At 36.9% G+C, this 25,240-nt stretch overlaps 1 protein-coding gene across 1 annotated transcript in view; it reads right to left on the reverse strand.

The window, feature by feature from the left end:
- ENAH (ENAH, actin regulator) overlaps positions 1-24,904 on the reverse strand; it is a 99,836-nt gene extending 74,932 nt beyond the window's left edge. The window contains exon 1 of the mRNA XM_026844894.1: positions 24,787-24,904. The gene's annotated coding sequence lies outside the window, so the exon portion shown is untranslated. The remainder of the gene's footprint in view (positions 1-24,786) is intronic.
- Between the last annotated feature and the right edge of the window lie 336 nt (positions 24,905-25,240).

The raw sequence follows: 25,240 nt of genomic DNA on the forward strand, positions 1-25,240 counted from the left end.
GGGGGGCGAGCTGTGTGAAGAAACAAAACAGAGGCATTTACATTACATTACTGTTCTGAGAACCAGGAGAGACTCCACACAGTACTATATATCCTTACAGATGGCAATCACAAATGATGGGAGATTAGGAAAGGAGAACAGTCAAGATGAGTAATCAACATCAAGTGTTATCTGTCTTTATCACTTGGAGAACCCATTAGCCTTTAGCAATAGTTTTCCTTAAAATGAAACAACCAATCCCTAAACTGTCTAGGAACAGACTCTTGGTTGCAGTTCCCAAGAATTTTTAATATAATAAAACTGATAATCTTGGGTTTAGTATTACTCAACTTAAGTTTCAGTTGTTTCAGATTATAAAGGTGCCTGGTGAAACTCATTCCACTGTGGTTACTCAAATGGTACTTGTTCCAGCTGGTAAGAAAATGCAAAAGTTTTTCCCCTCACACAGTCTGGATCTGTATCAGCTTCTTTTAAAAGTTCTGGGGTACAGATGGTTCCAAAAATCCTGAGCATGGACAGCTTCTCTTCACATGTAGTGCACTGCCAACTTTGCTACCAAATTGCTCAAAACACTGTTGTACTTGAGTTGTTCTAGAAACCCAAGGATGCTAGCCAGCACAAACATCTGCAGGTGCCTAGCAATTGCAACTCTGGCAATTTAGTATCTGTTCATGATCTTACTAGAGGTCACACCATCTCGGCAGCACAGCTGCAAGAAGTTTACATGCATTAGCTTCTCAGATGCTGCAGTCCATATTTAAGTCTAATCTAATTTTAGTTATCAATAACTTCAGATGTTTATCCTCTAGCTGCTACTACTGCCATAGCAGTAAGTAACAACAAATGCTTGAGCAATCAGTCTTTCTCCCTGAGAAACTGGGCAACAGTTCTCCCCTGTAATCCTGCAGTATTTGGATAAATTGGGACAACTCTGATAATTAGATTCAAACAACTGACCGCTGAAGGTTGAAGAACTATTAACTCGCTGTTCCTAAAAAAGTTCAAGCATTTTGGGTTTGTGGTATTTGGTGTTTGTTCTGAAACCTGCTGTTTGCTCTCCAACACTCCAGCCACTGTGAATGACCTTTCATGCTAGGTGCATAAATATGTATAAGGAATGAAAAGGAAATGCAGAACCTTCTCTTCTGATTTTTGTAACAGAATGATCCAAATCTGTCTGAAAAAAAGCAGAGAAGAAAATGATATATGGAAGTTTGCATGTTCTTTGTCCCTGAATTGAGTTGGTGCTATTCATGCTCCCCTTTTGTATACAAAGTCACTTTTTCAGAAATACTAGCTAATGGAAGCTTAGACAGACTTAAAACTTGCATATATCAGCGATATTTGCACTCATTAAGATATGTGCAGCAATTTTATGTTTTCAAAAGTTTTGACTTCAGCATAAATGGAGAGGTTACATTTTTAACAAAATGAATTTAAAAACACCTGTCAGAAGGTACACAAGGTCTGTTTGCAGAATTCCTGCTCATATTCCTGCTCTGTGCACGTCATTTGACTCAAAGTGCAATCTGAAAGACAACAGGTCCTTGTTTTTTGCATACCAATTTTTAGCTTGAATACATTGTCTGAACTTGTATAACCATAGCTGTAATAGGAAAATATATCTTTAATTTAAAGAAATAAGGAACATTCTCTCTACCCAAACCTTTAGAAGAACTTCAAATACTTTTTGATATCACCTTATTAGTCTAAAGCAGTCTCCAGTCTTAAAAACTAGACAACTTCAGCAGGTAAGAACTGCCTTACAAAGCCCTATATTCTTGATTCTGAGGCTGTTAAAATAACTTTCCATCAAGTCCTATACCTTAAACAAAGAGTTACACTCAGTTTCTGATGTCTCAGAAGTCTATTTATGATCAGAAGCCGAAGAATTGACTTCTATCATTGTGCCACATTTCATAGTTTTAAGTGGTGTCTACCTAAATAGTGAGCTATTGCAGAATCCACTTAAACTTTTCCTAACAGCTAGGGTAAGCAGCCTGGGTGTGGTGGCTCTTGTGACTGAAAGGTCCCTCCAGACCCCTTCTCTGGTTGATAACAAGCCTGCTAACAGCCAAGAACACTTACCAAGGAGAATTTCAATACACCAGCACTTTCTCTGAAGAGAAAGCCATAGCGTTAAATTAATATGTACTGTACTGTACACTGATTAGTACTGTAGTCTAGGTTTAGTTTACCTGATGTAGCCTAGATTTAATTCACCTGAAATCTCTATACTTGCATTTAACTAACAATCCCATCATTTTGATTTTAACAGGAAAAATATTTCTTCTCACATAACGCTTTTTGTTCGGTTTTTCTCCACACCAATGTAGAATCACAACAGCTAAGAAATGCTGTTCTCTGCAAGATTTATGGGGCGACAGCTAGAATCATGTCCAGCCTTCATCAATATTCAATTTTGGGTACTCCAGTGATAAAACTCAAACCAAATGATTCAATTATAATAGCAAGTTGCTATAAACAGAATTTCATTACCAATTTGTGGTCAATACAATTTTAGTAGGAATACTGATTTATTGCAGTATTTTTTGTACTTTAGGTTATGATACAGGTCTACAAAAACAATTACCAGAAAAAACACATTTATAACACATTCATTTATTTAAAAACAAATAAAACCTTGAATACCTTTTCAGTCAAGAAGGTCAATTTCCCAGGATAAAATAAAACACATGAAAAGAACTTACATTTAGTTTTCGCAGCTAGCTGTGTGAAAAAATACTGCAGAGAAACAAAATAGTTAAATACAAAGTCTGGCATCTTGACTAGATCAAAGAGATCATTCATTAAGTTCACAACCTTTTTTAAAGGAAACAAAAAGGCAGAGTTTTTATGTATTAAAGTTATCCACTTTAAATTGAGTTCTAGACAAGTTATATATAAAGGCATCTCATCATGGTCAGTATATATTCTCAGTAGGTGCAAGCCCTTCGTAATTATAACATACAAGACAAGTAAGGCCTTTTCTGCATCATTCACTGTTCTAGAACATCCAAAAGAACATAGTTTGGCCTAAATTTGTATTACATAACCTCCGCTTCTTTCAACATGAGTTTTACAAGTGTAATAAAGACAGCTTTTGGTCCTGACATGGAAACTTAATTGAATTTTGAATTAAATAGATCACTACTGTATTTTCTTACATACAGCTATGTTTATTCTTCACAGCTAACAACTATCAGACAAAAATAATTCTTGCTGTAAGTAAATATACTTTCTGTGTGTACACTTTTAAAAATAGCATTTCAGATCCCCTGGAACAAATCAGGAAGAGTTAGTCATCAGTTTCTTGCCTGGACATCAACATTAGACTGTTAAACTCTTCAGTATCCAAAACCCCCAAAATTGCCACCTTCCATCACAGAAGTACTACTACTGTTCATGATAACAGAGGATATAAGAAAGAAATCAAGCCCAAAACCTTCATTAGTGTCGTATTAAGAATTAAAACATCCAGAAATTTATGTTAAAATTCCAAGACTAGTCCTATTATTCATGATATGCAAACTACGCCAACCCACAAATAAAAACAGTAACAATGTAGTAGCCAGCATACAAGTTAAAAGAGGAATAATTTCAAGCATTTCACTAGATTTTAACTGTGACATTATAGATGGTGGGTTTTTTTTTCCAGGCAATAAACACTTACACTGAAAAACTCAAGTGTCAAGTAAAACACTTCTTTCAAAGAAGTCACGCTATATAGAGTGCTGCCACCATAACTATCTTCTGAGGTCACCATGTTTTCTCCAGCTTGGTTTTACAACTCTCATAACAAGAAGATAGAGGAAAGGAATGTGAAAGAGTCAACCGATACTACTACACCATAAAAATCTAGTGATTTTTCTCCTGACAAACAAGAGTTCTGTTAATTTATAAAGTTTAAAGATGACTTAGTACTAGAATTTCTGCATTACAGGTACTGAGCTTGCAAATTTAATATTCCTCTGTATCATAGGATTTCTACTTCAATTTTCTGTGTTTTGCTCTAAATACAGCTACTTAGATATAGTTTAAAAAAAAAAAAAAAAAGAGAGAATGAAAGAAAACCAAGCAAAACTATACTGACCTAAAATATGAATAACAAACAAGGTGCAGCTGCAGGACAGTGACCTGAAGCAATAGCTGCAAGGAAGCCCTGTTCTTACATAATGTAAATCATACACACGGAGCTGTACAAGTTTCAAGCTCTTCCCTCCAGCCATAAAAATTATGCAAGATGTATTGCCTCTATGCTACATACACGAAGAATACTTTTATAGAAACGGTTTCATAAAAATATTACAAACTGCTAGAGCAATCACTAAAGTAACCTGTCAAAAAATTGTCAAAATGTTTAGAAAGATCTTTCCTTACTAGTGCAGACCTTTATTTGCTAAAAGGAGTAAATTGGAAGGTGCTATCTGGATAGTCTAAACTATTTTGTCTGCATATCCACTTAATCCATGATGAGGAAAATTAACAATGCCCTTTTGGCTTTAGAGCAGGACACGCAACGTAATTGCTCCTTTTCATTTCACTTGTAAAGAACTATATTCACTATACTTACATACTGTGAAACAGACTGCTTAACAGAAGCAGAACTCCCAATAAGGGGGAAAAGTGAAGACAGTTGCCAAATTTGAACTTTTGATTTGACTTCACATCAATCCCTACTACCCTTAAAAAATTACATATAAAGACAGTGAATATCTGGACTATGTTGCTACAGGAAGTTATGGAGACAGATAAGATCAGGAAGCCAAAAATAAACATTAGAAGAATTCATGGATAAGAGGTTCTTTTAAAAAAAAAAAAAAGGGAACAACAGGAATGTTCCAAAACATCTTGAAACAGATAATGGATTCTAGAGTGACAGCAGAGGGAAGGAAAAGGATGGCTAAATGGCTGCAGGTAGTTTCTTCCAAGCAGTTTCTCCTATTACTACTCTCCAGAACAGAGTATGGGACTAGATCAACTATTGGTCTGCCTCAACAGGATACTTGTCTCATTTTTAATGCTACTCTAATATTGAAATCTCTCTAGTTCACACAAAACCTAACTCTTTCCATGGGTAGGGAATCCTAGAAATCTGAAATTTGTCTTAAATTATACATCCTGTTTTCTTTGTTTTGTTATCAAGGGAGTTAAATCTAAGATAGGAAGCAAAGTGTCTTAGATTAAGAGTCATTTTCTATTGTTTTAAGTAGTCAGAAGGAAGTCCCAGTTTAAATAAACAGCCACAGTGCCCAGAGATCAACACTGGGGAAATCTTTGCAAGCTTTCTTTTTTAAATCTGACAATAATTTTAGATATAAAAGCTTTCAAACCTACTTGCATGATTTCATAGGTAATTTATTGCTACACTACTTTTGAAATATTCTTATCTAATATATCATAACAAACTAATCAACCTAAATCAAGTCCCTCAAAGGCCTGTTCTCTAGTTATCAGGCAACATCAGAAAAGCATTGCTACATGCCTCTCTAATAGCATGGTATCAGATGTAAGAAATTTAAAAAGACAACATGCTGAAGAACAATGCAGACTAAGCCTGAATTTGAGACAAACAGATCTGTGCACTCCACGATGAAACTGTGAAGAGCTCAGTATCCAAATTTTATGCTGAAGGTAAAAAAAAAAAAATAAAAAAAATTACAATCTCTTCTTCAACAAGCAACAGTAAAGAAGCACACGTATGTGGGTTAGTGATGATGTTATATTTACAAGCTAGATGTAAACAATCTTGTCCTCATTACTAGCACACATATACAGTGGTAAGGAATTACCCAGGAAGAGCGCTTATAACTCCAAGAGTCCCTAAACTAAACGGGAAAACTGAACACAGTGACCTTTATAGGCTTCTCAAGATATACTGCCTGCAGTCGCCTTAAGAATTCAAAAGCAAAACCAACCACATAAATTATGGTATCCCACATTTCAGCTCCCCCACAGCTCCTAAAAGTATGGGAACTCTGCCAATACTATCACCTTTAACTACTCAAGAGTGATACAGCAGTGCAGCAGGTCTGGCTAGACAATGTCAAAAGAGAAAAACAACTCCTGCTCTTGCTTCCGCTGGAGAGCTAACAATAGATGCAGTGCATTCCATGGATCAAATAGAGCTGCAAATAATCCCAGCATTTTTCACCATGGTCACACGGAGTACACAGGCTGTCACTGAAGTTCTCCTCAAACTAAGGAAATACTGGGGGAAGTCTTGGGGCTTCTGTACCCTGCAGCCACTTTTTCAAATGGATTTTTAAATTATAATCTCTGAAAATGTGCTTAAGCAAATTTAAAGTGGTTTGAGCTAACCAAGCCTTGCCTAAACCGCAGATCAAGACATTCTAAAGATAGGAAACAACAGCTCCCGATTTAAACAAAGAACCTGTTTTGCAAACAAGATACATCAAAAGAAATGTGAAAATGCAAACTAAATTTAGGATTGATAGTTCATCTGAAGTTTGTCCAGTTAATCCAAATCACAGGAAAAAAAAAAAAAAGCCTTTATAAGAATAAAACAGCATTTTTAAAAATAGTTTTAATTTGCATTACAAAAAATAATGTTCAATAATAATGTTCCCTTAACTTCAACATCTTAAAGAATGCCAAAAAAGCAGACAGGTTTAGACAAAAATATGATTCTCTTTCTAGTTTCCACAAAGCTCGCGATAAACTGCAATTTTAGCAAGTGCTAGACAACGCTTATCAGCATTTATTGAAGTTTAGACATAGCACAGATCAGATAAGCTTCATAAACAACATTTATTTTGACCAAGCATAATTAAATTCCAAAACCCTGAACTGAACTGAGTTACTGAGGTGAAACACAGAAAACAAGAACAGCTATATGCTTTAACATGTTTGAAAACTCCACTACCAACCAAGTCCTTTTTATTACATTTTTTTGGTAGCAGCTCCACACCCTCTGGGCTAAAATCCAAGCTATAAAGACGGCCTTGTGGATGTTCTGATCATCTCGTCTACAGGTATCTGTAATCCTACAGTAATCAGCTGGAAAGTGCACTTGGCAGGTTGAGCTAAGAGAAAGTCACTGACTGCCAAGTGAACAGAGAAAGCACTTGTTTCATTAAGAACTCCACTTACAGAGGTTTAAAATGCAAGTATCTGTTTCAGATTTTCATTTGTGCCTTTGCTGGCCCCGCTAGTTAAGATGTACAGGTGGGAGTGAAAAGCAACACTCGCTTTTTGAAAGGAATGTGATGCTAAGAAAAACGGTCACTTACCTCACACTTTGGATTTTACTTAGTACAGTTAAGTTAAATTCTTTCTTACATGCATTCACTAGAGCTGGATAAAAAGCCTGAACACTCTCCCCACTCCCATTCCCCTTCTGATCTGTTCTTCCCTATTATCTATGAAGCGTTTTAAGCCTAACATCTGATAGGGAGACAAGCAGCACGAAGTTACTCACTTAAACCTAAAGATACTCAGCAGTGTACAGTAGATTAAAGGAACTCCATGAAAAGACCATAACTACAAATAGTAGCTTGTTGCAACACAAAAGAAAAGTAAAATGAAAAGGTTTCCACATTTTTGAGCCATTTTGCACACAGAAGTTGTCATACTGGCAATTTTTAATTAAAATTCACCTAGCTTCTATAAGTAATCCATGATTACCACTTTAAGAGATTATCCCCTAAGTGTACCAACTAGCTACACAGAAAATTAGTATTTAATAACCCTGTGTAGCAGTATTTCCAACACTTTCAGGCTGCTATGAAACACAAATAAGCTGTGTACAAAGAAGGCAAACTGTGCCTATCTTTTCAGGTAGTATTTTTACCAGGTGCAGAAGCCATGACTACTGCTAATTACATCTCAGCAAAATTAACTCTCATGGTACAAACGAAAACCACTTCAATCAGATTTATTTGCAAGTAAAACATTTTGCTCTAAAAACCGCTTACTTTATACCATAGGAGAGCATATTGACTGTAAGTCACAAAATATTCTCTAATGCATTGGACTTCCCTGAATGTTTTTAAACTATGTAGATTCCTGTTACAATATACGTCATTCTGATTAAAACCTTGAGTTTCTCCTGAAAGTCACAGCAAGTTCAAGCATTTTAGATTTGGTACAGGATGCAGCTACGATGCACCACAGCAAACAGCAGGCCGGGTCAAACTGAACGGATTTTAATCAGGTACCTACAACACACAGGTACCACAGGTAAAAGAACAAAATCTGAGGCATACTGCAGTTGCTACTACAGCAAGACAAGAGTTCATGGTAAAAAGAGGGTTATTCCTGTAAAACCAACCTTCTTCCCTCTGTTAGGTTATTATCAATAGGCTGTAGCCCAACATCTTACCCCATAAACTGTTACACACTACTTGGATCCCAAGAGGGTAATCCTTCTCCGACACGATACCTCAAATGTTACCAGGGAATCTCATACCATTCTCACTCTTTACACTTTAGTCTTTTCTCTGCAATACTGTCTGTGAGTGATGCTAGCAACAGATTGCTCCATGCTGTTTTTTTACAAAGCTCATTTTTTCAACTATGTAAAAATTTGCAAGCTTTAACCATGAAAGATGACTTTTTTTGTATACTTTGTGTCTGCGTTTACTATGGATTTTTTTCCCCATGAGAAAACCCTGAATGTCATAGCCTCAATTATCAGAAGAATGCAGTCATTGGGCTTACACCAAAGAGATTCCATTCAAAGCTGAGGAAAGACTCAGCAAGATCCCCCCTGAAATTACTAATACTGTATTTTCAGCTAGTGTTCAGAACCTTAGACCATGGAGGGATGTCAATCAGATTTGCAGAAGCCTGTGGCCCAATGGTTACCTCTTGGAGCGGATGCGAGGTTCTGAATGGGGAAGGAAGCAAGCTGTCAAGTTTATAAAGATCCTGTGTTTAACTTGAATCCTTAGAAAAACAGCAGCACAGACTATTAGTAAAAACCTGCTAACAAGAAACAAACACATCTTCACCATTACTTAAGAACAAACATCAAATAAGTTTAATTTTCTCTAGGTCTTCTGGAGTCCTACGCTAATTACCGTAGAGAAGTAGCAGATGCTGTAGTATGACTTGGTTTTTGACATAATTTACAGGACATTTTCCTAAGAAATATATACACAAAAATTACTGTAAGGAAAACAGGAAGGAGTTTTGAAAACCATATTCAGATAGCAGTTACCAATGCTACAGTCCAAGAAAATATATCAAGTCCAATTGTGCAATGCTTGTGCTGCAGCAGAACCATAAAGAGATGGAAGATTATGCTTGCTACCATCAAAGAGGACAGAAACCCAGAACAACATGTAAACAGAAAGAAGGACAAGGTAAGAATTCTGAATAAAAATGGTGTACTGGAAAAGCAACTAGAGAAAAGAAGTTCAGGTCTACATTTAGATATATTCTAGGAAACAGATGGAAATCAGTACATGACAGACTAGACAACAATTAGTCTTATATTCCAAAATATGCAGACCAAGAGAAGAGTAACAACTGGCAGGAAGTCTAAAAAACAGCCCACAATGAAAGATTAATGAAATTGGTGAATTTTATCTTGAAAAGTCTTAGGAGAAACATAAGCACTCATGTACTCTAGAGGTAGCGTCAAAGAAAAGAATAAACTGTTGTCTACTTTCCACAGTTAGAGAGTATGGAAGCCTTAATATAAAGATTTAAAATACATAATGAGACAAAAACTCCTAAGATATTTCAGAATTGGAGTTAGTTTCCTGATAGAGGTGACACCATCCCAGATTAAAGATATATTTAACTGAGGTGTCCAAACTCTAGTTTACAGACCAGAGTCTGCAAGAAAAATCTGTCTGCCCAAACTGCTCCCTGGCATGATTTTTCACCAGAGCCTCCTACGATACAGCCAAAGAGCATGTACAGTTATTTTGAAAACCTGTTTCTTGCTGCTCAAAGTGTACCACACCAGCTCCCTCCTTAATAACCAGGCCTATATCTGCCATGTAGTCAAAAGAGATTTCATCATTCATAATAGAGCAGTTGCATGTCCAAATATCTAAAAGGAGTCACTTAAGTGGACTGTCCCATTATGTAAGACAGGTGAACATCACCTATTACATTTAGTTAGATGGTACAGGAGAGATCAACATAGAACAAATCATCTTCAGAAAAAGCCACATGGTCTGACCCACACAAAACATTAGAACAATGAACTACATGTCAAGGATCTTCCTAGTTCTCTCAAAAACTGATGGATAAATATTGATGGATCTTAAGTTTGGTTGAATTTAGCAACTCTGATTAAGCACAACGTAGATTCCTCCAGAACTTAGATTGCTGGAGCTAGTGTTCCTCTCTGGTAAGCACACACTTTTGTAATCACAGTTTCAGCTTCCTCACATGTATACTCTACCAGCAGGACAAGAGCTACCAAGAGTTACACTGATTATAGGTAGCACTGAGAATCTAGCTGTTCCAAATCTATGTGTATTTCAAATACCATGGCACATTATGTTTGGCTTATTATTTCAATTTTTAAAGAACATGAGAAATTATGCTGTAATATGGTTTAAAAAAATAACCTTCAGAGTTAAAAAAAAGTACAAGAGTTATATACTTACTCCTCTCGCCCCTCCCACCTTTCTTCTCAGACTACCTCTGACTTTGGATGGAAGGACCGAGGAGTAAATTAACACCTAGTAGGTTTCCTCATTATTCACTGTGAAGTGACGTTCTTTGCACATTAATCAAAATTTGTTCTGAATACCAAATTCAGAAGTTATTTGTGGTTTAAGCACAGTGTCATAAAATACACAATTTGAGAGCTTCAAACTTGAACATACTTTTCTTAAGAAATTAGCAAAAACTGGAAATTAAAGGAGAAACAGATGGGAAGTTGTGTGCTCCACTGGAGAGCTGAAGCACAGTAACTGGTGTACCAAGTCTTCTGATGATCATTTAATCCAAGATGATCTAGGGCCCTTTGTCTTCAGTGTCCATATAATGTTCTCTGTGCTCTGAAGGATTAAGGTACATGCTGAAAAATATGATGTCTTGACAGATCAGGCCCAGAATCTTAAGTTACTCAATAAGAAAACAAGTCAGGACATAGCTAAGGAAGATCCCCAACAGCTCTGAATCAACCAGCACCAAAGGACAGAAACTCTTTGAAAAATAAAACCAGTCAGTTCTTGTGGAAAACACTTAGCTGAGACCATGAAATCATATTCTCTTCAGCAGCTCCCTACCTCATTCATTAGACTTTCCAACCTCTGCAACAGAGAAAAACAACCTAAAACAAAAAAAAAAGCAGCCTTCAAACCACAACCTAATTCTTTCTGCAAACCAGTATCCAGTCTCTATTGTAGGGGAGGAAAAATAGCATATAATCATTCACATCCTTTTTTACATAATTCTGCATATTGTGTATGTGTACACAGATATTAATTAATGACCAAGAGCTGGTAGGCTAGTATAACCAAGCACGCATACATTAAAAAATGTATTCATTTCTTTTCAACGGCCAAAGAAAACTTTGGTTTACTTGTATCAAATCTACAAGACTTGCCCCAATTTAATTTCAATTTTGGGGGAAGATGGATATGAAAAGCTGACTCTTTTGTAATAGCCCTATTTATAGCAGCATAACACCTGAGCTTCAAAAAAAAAAGAAAAAAATCTAGATAGTATATACTATCCATACACTGATTACTTCAATCTGGAAACCATTAACAAGCAAATGGATTGTTGCTTTACCTGCTGCATTTTTTTTTTCTCATTTCCAATTGCTGCTCCTTTATACTATAAAGCACAACAGTACAAATCACTCAAAGTAAAAAAAAAAAAAAAAGGAAGAAAGATTGGAGGGAAGGAAAAAAAAAAATATTTTTAACAGTGTTTGTTCCTAGCTGTTAATTTTTGCTTTTAATCATTTGCCTCTCCATCCCAAAGTTATACTTGGAAATTTTCTGTGGAGATTTTCCTTAGCCCTGGATGCAGTCAGCAAAATCATAGCTGTTACCAGACTTGGAGGAAAAAGGAGAGGGTGGGCTACATAACAGAAATCAAGAGACTACTCCTGCAACATTACAGTTGGATTTAGGGTCCAGTTAGATGAAAGTGGAGGGGTAGTTTAGATACCTGAAGATAAAAATGAATTGAGTAGTATTTTAAGGCATTTAACTTCTTAAAGCTCTTTGTCCTACAACATCCATTTTCCACTTTAAGATTTACCTAAGTAGCCTACCAACCTACTACTTAAAACTTACATCTCAAGTTTCCCAATTTCCTGTGCATATTCTAGAACTTTTTCATTCTACACATTAAAATAAGTTCATTTCATTAAAGTTACAGATGAAACCATTAGCTTCACAATTAAATTACGTTCTGCCCCCCTCCTCAGGAAGAGGAGGCAGCTTTACAAATTCCTACTGTTTCCTGTGCCAAGAGATACCATTAACACAAGTCACCATAGCACTGAAAGCCACAGGCAGTACTCTCATTCTCGCCAACAGTTCTGCAACAGAAGCAAAGATTCATCTTTCCAAAACAGAAAGCAAAAAGCCCAAGCATCCCCTATCCATGTCTAAGTCATTTCTCTGTAACAGAGCTCAGGTTTGATCTCACCAAATATAGAATGCCACAAGAATTTTTTTAGGTTGCATTAAGTTCTCTTTGTGTACATAGAGAAACCGTTTTTATTGGGTCTGCTTGAGAACAGGCATGCAACGGTCTGGCATTTGAGCTCTGAATTAAGCAGCAGACTAAAGAGAAAAAAAAAAGGTATTATTAAAGGCCGCTTGCTCCATTAATGATGCTTTATATATTAGCGGCACCCCCTTGGCAAAATGAGCAAGAGAACAGTACTGAGAGATAGCTTGAATCTTTTGAAACTTCATTCTGACTCTTTCCTTGTGCTTCATTAAGAAGCCACACATAAGTAAAATTACAGTAACATTTAAAAAAAGCAAGCTACTTGCAAATCTGCTTCAGACTGACAATTTAGAGAGATGTTAGACAATGGCATATTTCAGTTCTTAGACCAGAAAAAGTGACAGTATTTGACCTGCTAATTTTAGCATCTAACTCAGTTTCAGCTTACATTTTGTAAATTGGCTTTCAAAATCCACAATAAAATTTAGAGAACTGGTTAAAATAAAACAGATTATTATACAGGATAAATGTCATAGCACGTAAGACAATGCATGTGTTTTATTCTTAAAAGCACAGTATTAAAAATCCACAGCTTTCAAGTTTCTGTATTTCAGTCATCAAATTAACATCCTTCAAGCTTTCAAATATTTTTGCCTTCTTTTCAACTATGGAAGTCTAACTAGATTATAAAATAATGCCTTACCAGATGTTGTCATTTGTCCATTACTTAATTACTGCTTCCAGAGCCACAGAAGGTAGTTATCCAAAACACGCCCTAAACATTTATTCCAGAATCCATGTAGAACAAATGGAGAGTTTAGATGCTGAGACTGGTTGGTTTTAGCACGGGGAAGGGAACAGGGAGATAGGGAGGGGCAGTATCAACATGTTCAAATATCAAAGTGAATTCTATTCATTAAAAATTAACTGGATCTTTTGGTTTAAAGATTCATATAGTGCCATCTGCATTAACTTTCTCTGCATCACATTTAAAGGTTTTCAGAATTCATAGCTTAATATTTTTTCCATACAAGAAATTTCTCCCTTTTGAAGTCTTAACATGTTGCTTGGCAATACCATTCCACCTCGGGGAAGATAACCACCACCCCTTTTTGTCTGGTTGGAAGCCTGCTTGTGTTGCACAGGTGTCCCATCCCTCTGAAAACAAAGAAAGGCTCTGCAAGTACACTGACGTCACCACAGCTACAGCAAGCACCAGAATAGAAACTCAAATATATACTTCATACTACAGTCCTACAGGAAGTCAGAACCATACCCTCCTGTTAAAGTATAAAATGAACGTGCAGAGATATGTGCCGGGAATACAAATTTAATATATCCTGTTCTAAGTGACATTCTGTTTGTTGCATAGCAACAGGAATCTACTGCAGAAAAACAATATGGAACTTTTTTTTTTTTTTTTTCACTTGCCAAGCTACAATTAACCCCAGTCTTCCTGAGACAGAATATCCTTGGCATAAACATTGCCCTTGTCACCAACCTAACCAAACACTTACTCTGGTTTACATTAAAATGATTCTGTACATTTTAATGATCGTAGGGTATGGTGCTGCTCAGAGAAAATTCATTGCTACAGTGCATATGGCCAGCAACATTTTAATTCTACAGCAATGTCCAAGAAAAAGTTCTTAGATGCAGAAAATTTCCATTCTTAACTGTGGAACGCTTTCATCGTTTTATACCAGATTTTTGTCATACTACATAAAAAAACTAAAGCTCTCCAATTCTAGAAGAAAAGCCTATGGCTTTGTTTCTAAATGGTTTTGCTCTGTGTGTGTGTGTTTGGGGGACTGGTTTTGGTTTACAAAACAAAAAAAAGCATCAACCCTAACTACTTCAAATTTAAGATCTGTTATGAATTTTGAAGTTAAACTATGTGTGGACATCTAAACTATGTTCCTCTACACAGAAAAGTTTTGTGGAGAACAGTACAAATTGCATAAAAATCCTTCCCCCTTCCTCGAAAGATAGGAAAATTATGGTCACTCAATTGGTTGGGAAATTGATGGATTGACACATTCATTATAAGTTATACAGAAATATGCAACACCAAATTGGGGAGAGTCCTCATTTTTTTAGGTTTTGGTTTTGTTGTGATTTTTTTTTTTTAAACACCCTCTCCATTCCCAGACAAGGCCATGGTAAGCTCCCTGAGAGTTACAACAAAAATATCTAATGGCTGAGCTTTGGGGTGAGACCCATCCCAACTGCAGACATACTTGAAGACAGGAAGCTCAGCTGAATTCAGAAGGAAAAAACTCAAGATTTCAAATATATGGATGTTGAATACTGAGACTGCCACTATATAAATCACCAAAACTGAACACATTCCTAAGAGTTACGCCAACAGCTTAGTCTTCATCTTAAGTTCACTTACAAAATATGTGCAATTTATTCAAAAGAACAAGTTAAGGAAAACAGCTATGAAGGCCTTACTATATACGCCCTAGATAACAAGCTTACATACGCTTCCCAATTCAAAACAGCCAAGGATTTCTCATACCATACAGGCACTTTTCTCTCCCTCCTTACTCACAACAAGCGAGCCACAGAATGCACCAGATAGAAATCAAATACCTGATGGTAGGTGAAGATTGTGCATCAAATACTGGGAATCCTAAACAAGTGAACACCTTCATACGCAAGCAGCACACAGAGGTTAAGAGTACATTATCTGAAAGAGTGTTTTCTGTTTACTGTTGGGGCAGGGAGGAGTGCAAGAGGAAAGGTTGCTTGTTTTGCATCCATCTGCCCTAAGAAAAGGATACACATGAACTGAAGGCAAGATATTCAGAGTATTCAGAACTGGCTTAACTGTACAGTCTTCCATCCTGTGATGACTAACTAGGGACTTCAACGGGGCAAAAATAAAATCCTACTATTAAGTATTATTAAGCATTAGTCATGTCTAAAGATGCAATCCTTGCAGTGCAATCCACTTTCATCTGCATCTTACAGCTTTACTATACACAAGTCACACTCGTGACCAAGACCACATCCCCACAAAAATAACACAGATGGGCTCCTCAAACAAGGCACTCCAAGCAGGTTTTTTTCCAGTAATTCCCAGTAGTCAGATGCCTCAAAGGAAAATACACCTTTCACACTTTACATGGGAACAGTAACACTTGAAAAGTATTTTCAGTTTTACTTTTTGACATTTTTCTCTGCAATGCACTCTCTACTTCTTTATGCAGACATCTTTGCAGAGCAATGCAAAAACAAATGGCAATTTTAAATAGTATTCTACAGATGCTTACCTGCTTACAAGCACCTGATTTCTTATTCCTTGGTATAAGAATTATAGCAAATATTGCTACTACGTCAGACATCAAAACTATGAGCTGCCTACAAAAACTAAAACACACAGCAACATTTACCTGTATCTGCAACGTGACTGCAACAATCCACACAGTACAAAATCTCCACATGGTGTCTCCAAAGAATTGAATAACTTTCTCAGAAACTCAGCACTTGAATGTCTGAAAGCTTGCCCGTGTCCTGTTCCCCACCACTGCAGCAGTTGATCTAATAAAAGATATTGCTTCTCTTTATAAAACCTTTGTCTTGTTTATATCCTTAGAGCAACACAGATACAGCAACAGTATTCACAACCTGCAAGGCAATCTTTGTGTTTATCTTACTGCCATCCATTCGTGGATTTAGCTACTGTTGGAAACAGTGACAGTTACAGGAACATGGAACTGCTTTATCATCAAATAAAGGAAATAAAAAATATACAGGAATAGCCTTTGGTTGCCAAACCAAGAAGCCTGAGATACACTATTCTTCCAAACTTTATGACAAGACTACTCAAAGATACTGCCAAAATATAAAATGAAGTCCCTGAACCCAGAAGTCCAGATTTCTACACCTTACATCTGACCTTATAACTAAGTTGTGAAGTTCAGCGGTAATACTTTTGAGAATAATTAATACATGATGCAGTTAACTGAGCTGATCACTAAACTAAAGGCTACTAGACTCATCACACCATATTGTGGAAACTAGAACAATGGTACTACCACAATCCTGGAGATTACAGCACAAGACCTTTAGGGTGCAAGATTTTCTTAATTTACTTATTTTATGTATTTGATACTTGGATCTTCTCCCTCTATCTCAAATCAAAATTTTCATCTGAAACCCACTACTGCGTTTTCACTTCGTAGCTAAAAACCCAACGATCCCACTGAAATGCTACAAAAGCTCATTCTCAATCACTCTCCAAAACACGTAATGCCGAAGAAGCAGCTGAAGTACCAGATTCAACTTCTGTTTGAGTTTATTAGGAACAACTTACTACTCCAGTGCTCTAGCCATTCATCTGCTCTTCCTTCTACTCATGATTAGACATAGATTCCCTTCTACCTTTTAAGGTGTACCTATCTTCTCAGCCTTCTCTTGCTCAGAACACAGAACTGGGTAGGTCTTTCACGTTTTCACTCACCCCTCAAAGAGCAGGCTCTAACCAAGAGAAAAGCAGTGACTACTATATAGAGTGACTGCTGTATCCATACACAGTTTCAGACCGGATGGTTCATATCTGACTAGGAAGGCTACTGTGTTCAAAATACGTTTATTTCATATACATAGACAAACCAAATGGAGATACAAAGTACCAGCTACTTCCTGTGCCATCCTCCTGTTCTGCTCCCACAAAGTGATTCAATAAATTAAATTGTAACAGTAGCTCCTTGAGCTCTGACTACATTCAGAGACTTCTATCAAAGCAGGAGCATTCTGAACCAGAAAAAAGTACCTCTAAACGTAATTTAAAAAAAAAAAAAATTGTATTTTTTCTAGAGTAGTACATAACTACAACCAAACTATACTTGCTTTTAAGGAATATGTTCAGTGATTAGATGTACATACAGAAATGCTGAACTTCAGCACTGATCATTTTCATAAGAATGCTGTCATTCACTACTTTGATTTACTATCTCTGCCAAATTAGGTTAATTTGTTTTTTGTCAGTCTGGCCACACCATCTATTTCAGAAAATAGATAACAATGTTTATTCTGAAGTTGTAAAGTCAATTTAACTTAATCCACAGTAGCCAACAGTTTTCTAAAAATGGGCTTTGTAAATGTGTTCAAGAACACAGTACAAATTTTTCTAGTGAAGTTTCACTGTATTCAATTTTAAGTTAAAGAAAAAAAAATAAATATGTTCCATTAACTAAGACTAAGTACTTTTATGGAAGAGTCAGTATTGTTTAAGGGGCTATGGTTTGCCAAAAGGATCATATACTTTCCCCAAATATCAACAAGAGTTCAACACAGGATACAAAATAAAAGGTGTACACATCACTATGCACTGTTTATAAAAAAGTCCAAGCTTTTAAAAGAAAGCAAAGAAGGGAAAAGAAGTTTGTATAGAAGAGGAAAACATACAGAGAAAACAGTCTTTCAAAACAAGTAGCAGTGTATATTGTTCACTGTAACACATTATTGACATGAACATCTACAGTAGCTAGGAAAGAAAAACTCTTACTAGCCTAGAGTTGGAAGCTTGGTACCTGAAAAACATTTCTATTTAACAAAAGCTGTCTCAAAAGCCAGTGATTTTAAGCAGCAACACTACCAGGTTCAAGGCCCAAATTTACTCAGAGCATATGCTTAAGTCAGATTTGCAAAGCCAACCAGAAAGCTGAATGGAACCTAAAAATGCCAACCGCCTCTTTCCACCAATGTCAGTAAAAATACCACTAATACAGCAATATTGACAGTTTTGTTGGAAATACATGAACTACAACAAAATCCTAATCATCTTCCCATTTAGTATTTGCATTTTCAATCCCATACAATAAGAAAAAAAAAAAAAAAAATCAACTTCAATAGAAGTCTCAAAAAAAAAAAAAAAAAAAAAAAAAGTCATGGTTTGATCACATACTAAGATGTATGCCAGTCTACACAACCGAAATATAAAAGCATTTACCAGTAGCCAGATGAGACCAAAATAAAACATTCCCTTAACTACATGCCCTTCAAAGCGTTTCAGTTAAAAATCTGGTATCACTGTATGGTAATCTTCAATAAAGTAACAGCAGTCAGTGGCCTAAAAAAATTTTTAAACTATATTTTAGGAAATCGCTTTAAGGAGAATGACACGTACATAGAAATTTATTTCCTCTAGAAAGAAAATTAAAATATTTCTCTAGTTGCTATAAAACTGCAACTAAGGCATAATGGAGACTTTAGCTGTACCAATGATTACTCTTGTTCTTTTACTATTCTGCTAAATTCCAAGTTTTAAAACTTTTTCTCTTTTAAACTAGGTGGCTAGTGTACTCAGAACACACAACAATCTCACCTCACCTTCTTTATGGAATTTGCAGTAAGTATAGATTACTTTGTAACCTGATTCAGGAAACAGAAAAGAAGTTTCAAATTTGTGAAGAATAACAAAAGAATGAGAGAACATTTGAAACAAAATCCTTCCAATCTTGTTTGTGCTGCAAACCAGGAGTTTAAAGAGTTATTTCTGGCAGCACACCAGTCCAGCAAAGTAGCATTTCTGTGTCACCCTCTGGAGTGCAATCAGTTTCCACTTCTCTCCCTCATACTTCATTGGGTGTCAGCACCTTTCTTTACCATAATTTAAAAAAACAAAAAGGAAAAACAATAAAATAAAATATATTAAAAAAAAAAAACCACCACACAAAAAAACAGAACACCAGCTTACACACTTGGCAAAGAAGCATACTAGTTTTGGACTAAACTGAAATAGTTTTTACTGTTCTTCCTTTATAAAAGCCAGCTTCACCTGGAGAATTTTCAGTATGTGAAACTAAGGGCAGATTATTTTTTTTTTTCCCTGAATATTAACTTTGTTTTCTTTTAATGTGCCCTGCCTAAAGATTACTCACGGAAAGCAAGAGAATCTTACTTCAGCTCCTCACATTAACTTCTGCCTTGATGCCCAAAACATGTGCTTATTACTAGCAGTTCAACTGGAAAGACTAATCCAAAGTAGATCGACAATTCATCTCACGTCACACTGAGCAGTCCCATTTTCTCCGCCAGGCTGTCACTAGCATTTGGGCAGTAAACCCAGAAAAATGTCATATCATCTCCCAGGGAATAGTTCCATAAGCTGCCCGTAAGTGTCTACAGAACTATAACATTAGGAGCAGCACATGCGTAAGACTGTCAAAAGGTGGCAAGCATGATTTTTACGTTCTTTTTTGGAACTTTAACAACATTAGTCATGAAACAGTTACAGTGAAGGAGACTTGTAGTAAGTGATAGCAGGGGAGGGGCTTATCAATTATTAGAACAATTAAATAGCAGTATCCAAAATAACATTTTTCTCTAAAACCTGTATTGGTACAGAGCATTTTAGAACAAGGCAAAACTACTTCAGACTCAGTTACTTAGATATGTTTTTATTTCTTAAGTTAGAAAACTTGAAAGTTAAAATAAGATAGTGCAGCCATTTCTAAAAAAGGAAAAAAGATACTATATGTTATTCAACAACAGAAAAAGCTACATACAAACCTCACTCTTTTCCAGGTTTGTGAGAACACATGAGAAGTTAGGGCAGGGGAGGGACAGTAGGGACACAACACTGGCTCTTCATCTGGCAGGTTTAAATACTGACAGATACGAAAGTGCCCTTGCTCCCCTATTAATCCCAAGAGAGATGCCAACAACCCAAGACCACAAGGCAGTTTTATACAATTCACAAGGACTGGCAAGGAAAGGCAGGGGTGAGGTCAGGGAGTGAGGTAGGCACTATCAAAAATTACTTAAACATAATGAAACTGTTCAACAAGGCTTGAGTCACTTCTGTCTCTGCTACATTTACTTTTAGCTACCACTAAAAGTCAGATATTTTTGAATTAAACATAAAAAGCACGTATCTTCTGCTTTCTCTCAACACTACAGCACTTTTAAAACCTAAACATGTCTGGATGTTTAGAGAGCTGGCACATGTATTTCTACACTGCTGAGTGGAAGCAGGCATGAACTGTCAAGAGCAATTCTAGATGAAAGGTCAAAGTGAAGGGAATAATATCTGTTTCACAAAATACATTTGCTCTCTAGTAATGAAAGCAAATGACTCTATCCAGCGGTTCAGTAACCTACTTCTGTAACAGTTCTGCATGAAATGCACTGGCATGGCAAGAAGCAGTCCTCATTACGAAGTATTTCCAATCACATGCCTAAGGCAGCACCGAGATACGTCACTTTGGGTATAAGCGTGCTAGCAAAGCATCCGCTGAAACAGGTGCTGGAAGAATAATTCCTCTCCTTTTTATGGAAGTGTAGAAAAAAGGCTTTTATGCTATAGTGGTCTGAAGTAGGACACTGACTAACTCAGTCTTGTTTTCTGACCTCCAACAACAAACAACATGAAGCCCTGAATCAGAGTCAAGAAAAAACTCGTACATACCCTTCCAGAGAGCATTCCTGAATTATACACACTCCCAGACTGCTTCTAATTTTTAGAGGCTGACAACATAATTGCTAAGACGGTCATAAATAGTTTTTTCTAAAAAACTGTATTCCGATGCCCGCACCCTCCACTCACACAGTAATCTTTTTAAGACTTATACTTTTACTATCAAAATAATTCACTAAACTATCCAGAGACCTTAAGGGTAAAACAGTTGTCAGATTCCATATCAGGTGGTAGAAACAACCTGTCCAAAAATTACTTGCAACTGTCACAAATAAAGTGCTCTAGCTAAAGACTGCACTTCTATCAGACGGATGACTCAGTCCATCTGTTAGTTTACTTAAGAACAAGGAAAGTAACCTGAATTCTTGTATCCACCTGAAGAAAGAAAAAAAAACACCAAAAAACAAACCAACCCTGCCTACACCACCAATTTTACTCTTGAGATATGAGCAATTTTAGGAACTTTATTGGTTGCAGTTATGCGTATCCAGTCTAATTTAACTGCCTGCTTGCACTTCCAACATTTTACCAAATATTTCTCAACTAAATTAAGCTTTCTACTTCAAACACACTATTTGTGCAAGTATTAAAACTAAAGTAAAGCCACAATTCCAAAGTGTTACCCTACATATTGATGTACACAATAACTTAATGACACCACTGAAATTAATGGCTTTGCTACTTACCTTAAATAACTGCAGTTATCACAGTAGACTGAACTATACTACTGTCACTAACAATACAATTCTCTTGTTCCCACTTTTCTGGAAACCCTAGGAAACATGTGTGGGTTCCTTCAAGAATTCCTAGTCCTAACAAAAGGTATATGTTTTGTTACTTCTGCTGCGGGCTTTCACTCACCTATTAAAGATGTAAAAAAACAGTGAGCACGGTATTGGATTTCTTAGTACAACATTTAAAATATAATGAAGTTTTACTAACCCAGGCACAAAATACACTGACTTTTAAATTATAACATGAATTTCCTTCTCAAGCGACATTCTTGCACAGAAAAGATGCAAAATGTAAATAAGCAGAAATTTTAATATGGTTTAGAGACCACAAATTTAATTACTTTTTACCTTGGAAAAAACAAGTGAGGATATGACATGATTTTCTAAAAAGGCAAAAATATATAATTTAGCTGCCTGCCCTAGGTACGGAATTAAATTCACACATATGACATGCATAGTAACCTACTGCAAACACAAAAGAATATTCTGGGCTCCAGAAATACTAGAATTTAAAATTCTAAAAAATACTGTTTCTTTCCCAGTTTCTGTAACTTGGGTAATGAAACCAGACTAAGCAGTCTGCTTTCTGACTAGCACACTAATGAAAAACAATTCTTTCCCACACAAAGAAATGGATGTAGTAATCCCAAGGGAAGGTTGTACAGTTTGATTAAAAAAAAAAAAGTATCTTGGAAAGCTCATTTATTTTTATTGGAGTTATCATACAAAGTGAGCTAGATAACAAAAAAATAAAAATTTAAGATAGTTCAGTTAACCTTCGCCATGGAATCCCAGCTCTAGCAGTAGAGTTATGTTTATCAGCTTCCGTAATACAGATTTCAACATATGCTTCAATAAAAGTCTGTTCACACATGTTATTCTTGCATGATTGGAAGTTATGCTATCACTAGAACCAGGGGACCAAATTGTGCTGTTACATAGATCCTACCTACCTCCCCTCCCCATTCCAGTCAGCTGGTAAATGGAAACCTCATTGAATATGCCTATTCCTGGATACCTATTATGAAGTAAGTGCATTCAGGAAACTATATTAAGAAGAGTACTTAGTCAGCTAACCACAACACAATAAGAGCAACAGGTGTTCATGGGAATCAGCTGTTTACCTAAAGCGGGGGAGATACACACACACAAGCCCTATTCAAGCTGCCTCCTGAACCAAGTAACTTCATACTTAGGCTAGACCGTTTAACTGGGATATTTAATATTCAAAGTTTATCAGCAACTTAAAACCCCTAACAGATGCTACTCAAACATCACATAATTTAAATTCAAATACAAGGGTTCTGCAAGAATTGATTCTTGTGTACCACTGATGTTTGTGTCTTACTGAATTGCTGATTATTTTATAATATGAAGATGCTCTTCACAATGACACTAGGTTTTACTTGACTTAAGGAAAACCAGTTTGCTCTTTGGTAACCAACCAGATAACCACCCAGACAAGATGCAAGATCATAACATGAAATCATCAGAATTAGTTCAGGCTCATGATGGTTGAAGAATAGGCTCTCGCACATGTACATGCCAAGGACAACAGAAACAGAAGGCTTTTTTTTTCCTCTCCAGCTCAACTCAGTATTTTTTCTTTTTGTATTCTTTGGAGCACCAACTGCACACTTACCTGCAGAACAGCAATGGCAGAATGCAGTTTATGCATTACCAGAGACCATCAATCTCGTGTCAAAAGTATGTTTTTAAGTGTTAAGATTTAACCTGCAAATAGAGGAGCTACATATGAAACACTGGTCATTTGTGCCATCCGCCTTGTCACTCCTCCCACATCACAACTTGCCTTGACCAGCAAACAGACATTAAAAGACATTGCCTGAACAAAATACAGCGTGAAGATACTATTTAAACACGTTTCAGAAATATACTGTCAATCGTAGTCTAAACAAGTCCAAAGCGAGAGCGTGCAGTGAAAGCTTGCCATTGTACTGGAGTCGGACCAATTAAACAAAACTGAGTCAATTTAATAGTGCCTCTATAGAGAGAAAATACTTCTTTAACCACATCATTTTCTTAGCCTGTGCAGTTTAATTGGTACGGTTTGCTTCTTTTTTCAAAAGGCTTGGAACCAAGTGTTCTTGAGGTCAGATTTCTTTGAAATACCCGATGACCACGCAGAACAACCATCCAATGTGCAACTGTATTTCCCTCTTACCATCTTAATGCTCTGTGTTCACGAGCAGGTAGAAAGGTTCAGATCTATAATATACTCATTTGCCTATATTACTGACTGCTTCAAGTCAACTATTCAAACATCTAAATAAGCAACCTAAGGGTAGGTTCAACCTAGACACTTTCCTGTTATGCTGGTTAAGAGAAATATTTGTGCTCCCTCCAAGCTGGCATAAGTCCTAGCACACATACAGTTACATCAGCGAAAGAGCAGTCTTGCTGGTATAGCTTACTTCATTCAGCATCACTCGCACAATTAAAAAAACCTGAATTTACACAGGGGTTCTCAGAATATTTATGCCAGCTCTTGCTAGATTGACAGCACTCATTGTGTTAAAGACTGTCAAGACAATAAAAAACCCACCTCTGTTTAAAGGATCTGGGTACGAACTGTAAGTTTTCTAAGTTGTAACTTTTTATTTGCAGGGTATCATGAGCAACTTGAATAAGTGAAAATAAATTATCACAAGACAAAACAAAGCTTAAAATAACATAGGACATAAATACCTACAGCTAACAAAGAAAACTAGAGGGAAATACAGGCACACAATTCTAAACAAAACAGCAGGGAGATGGTTCTCATGCTTCCCACTGCAATGCTACCCTTTCCATTGGAAGAAGCACACACACCAGGCGGGGGGGGTAACCCGTAAAGTTCAAAAGATGTAATTAGGATTTTACTGTCATACATACAGAAAATTCTAACGGCTCGTCACTTTTATGCAGTAGAGGAGTTCACTGATTTTCGTCATACAAATTTTGCCAAGCTGCATTGCAAAGGACTTCAAGACTTACGGTCATCTTTAAGACAAAGAAGGTTCAAATCCAACTGCAAGGCAGACAATATCTTCCAGGGGGCGGGGGGGGAGGAAAATAACAACTCGGTTCCCCAGCTGTTTAACTGAGGGACAGGCCTACAGGGAGCACAACGTCCCCGAACAGAGCGAGCAGCGCTCGGGCTATCGAGCCGCATTTCTCAGCGGGTCCTGCACCAATCCAGAAAGAAGATTATGGAAACAGAACGGGCGCCGAGAAGAGCTGGGGCGGGGGGGGCAGGGAGACAGAAAATCGCCTTCAAATGAATGAGCCGGCGGGGAGCGGGAGTCCCCGGCGGGAAGGCGGGCACCCACCTCCCTCCTTCCCTCCGTCCCTCCCCGGTCCCCCGCCGCGTCCACCTCTGTGTTTACATCCGAAACCTCCAAACGCGACACTTTCCCGGCTGCCGAGAGGGGGATTCCCCCCCCCCCCC

The sequence above is a fragment of the Athene cunicularia genome, assembly GCF_003259725.1.
Source record: "Athene cunicularia isolate RWA chromosome 3 unlocalized genomic scaffold, athCun1 chr3_part1, whole genome shotgun sequence".
NCBI lineage: Eukaryota > Metazoa > Chordata > Aves > Strigiformes > Strigidae > Athene > Athene cunicularia.